Source organism: Marmota marmota, unplaced genomic scaffold (assembly GCF_001458135.2).
Source record: "Marmota marmota marmota unplaced genomic scaffold, marMar, whole genome shotgun sequence".
Lineage (NCBI taxonomy): Eukaryota > Metazoa > Chordata > Mammalia > Rodentia > Sciuridae > Marmota > Marmota marmota.
In genome coordinates this window covers 134-2067 of record NW_026000585.1, presented here as the reverse complement: position 1 = coordinate 2067, position 1934 = coordinate 134, and the positions used below count along the sequence as shown (strand labels likewise).

The following is a 1934-nucleotide window of genomic DNA, read 5'->3' as shown; positions in this document are numbered from 1 at the left end:
AAAGTCCCTTAGGTTATCTTTCATGTCACTCACACCCCATGCAGATATCAAATGAGATCAAATTTTTCATGGTTTACAGATGAGGGCAAAAGCTGACTCTAGTACTTGTTAACTGTCAGGGTTCCTTTTCTTGCTTTATTGTGGGCATAGTGTACCTTTAGTGATTCATTTTTAAAAACACATTTTTTAAATCAGGGATTTTTTTTTTTTTTTTTTGGTGGAAGAGGGCTATACCATCCCTGGAAGTATTGCAGTACCAGGTCACTATGTGACAGAGATATCTCCTTTTCCATCTCCTATTTTCAAAAATCCATTTAATATGATGTCCTCTAGAAGACATATCACATATTCGACTAACCAGAACAGATATTACATTCATTTTAGACAAAGGCCAAGAAATACTGAAGTTATTTTATATAAGGGTTAGGAAGGTTTCTCATAAAAGTAAAGATATTAGGAAGGTCACTCACAAGATTTATTGTCAAAAATTAAAGAATGGAAGTCATATCCACTCTTCTCTTTTGAAATAATAATTAGCTTTATTATTTTATAGCTGTGCATTCTTAAGAATTATAGCAGTATACAAAAGAGTGAAGAAATTAAAACCTAAAGCTCAGGAATTAACTCTTTAAGCTTTAAGTGAATAACATTCCAAGTATCTCTTTATTGAGGAAGAGTGGAAGACAGAGACATACTGGTAACAGGAAGGAGAGATCCATAGAAGCAAGTTAAATTCAAAGTATTGCTGAGTTGGTGTAAATGTTTCTTTCCTCCAAGACATTTTATTTCCTGAGATACCTCTGAAACTAAAGGGGAATATTTGAAAAACACTGTGAGACTAGAATGAGTTTGGGTTTTAAATATATATTTTAATTTTACATACTATTGGTTGTCTCCCTACTGTGAAGAGTAAGGACATTATTTGAACTTACCACACCTCCTCTCCCTCACTTTATGGCAGTCCTATTATTTGCTGAGCTCTCTGCATTTAAGGAATAGCAATCCTTTTATTGAATCATCTTTGCCCACCACATCTGTTTCTTCACACATATTCATAGTGGTTCTTAACCTCCTTGACGTGTCAAAAATTCAGATTTCAAGCCAGGCCCATTAGCACGTGCCTGTAATCCCAACAGGTCAGGAGGCTGAGGCAGAAGAATCATGAATTCAAAGCCAGCCTCAGCAACTTAGCGAGGCCCTAAGCAACTCAATGAGATCTTGCCTCAAAATAAAATACAAAAAAAAAAAAAACTAGGGATGTGGCTCAGTAGTTAAGCACCCCTGAGTTCAATTCCTGGTACCCCTCCACAAAATTCAGATTTCAGTTTTCAGTTGTATCTATTCTGTTCTTTATCATCTGTGTGACATTGAACAGATTACTTAACTTTATACTTTTTTTCTCCTGTGTAGAATGAAAATAATAATAGTACCTCTATTTCATAGGCTTGTAAGGATTAAATGTTAAAGATATGATGAGTGGACCATCCCTAACCCAAATTCTAGAATACTCCAAAATCTGAAACTTTTTGAGGGCTGTCATGGTACTACGCATGGAAGATTCTGTACCATGAAATTTTGTTTCATGCTCAAAATTATTTCAAATATTTTATAAAATTACCTTCAGTCTATGTGTCAGATTTATATGAAATATTAAAACAAATGAATTTCATGTTTAGACATGCATTCTAGCCCCATGAAAATCTCATTTTGTATATACAGATATCCTGAAATTTAAAAAAAAATCCCCAATCTGAAACACTTCTGATTCTAATAATTTTCCATCAGGGAAACTTGAACTATATAAAGTATTTGTAACTGTGGAAATAGTATTAACTATTTTTGCTTCATTTATTAAAAGATGTTATTATGGTCCTCAGTTTGTTTACTTCACATTTCCCTTTTCATTGTTTCTTTTTGGTCATCTAATTTTTTGT

The 1934-nt window shown here is 33.4% G+C and overlaps 1 pseudogene; it reads right to left on the bottom strand.

Moving 5' to 3' along the window:
- Positions 1-223: 223 nt before the first annotated feature.
- On the bottom strand, positions 224-400 carry LOC125614539 (annotated as a pseudogene).
- Between the last annotated feature and the right edge of the window lie 1534 nt (positions 401-1934).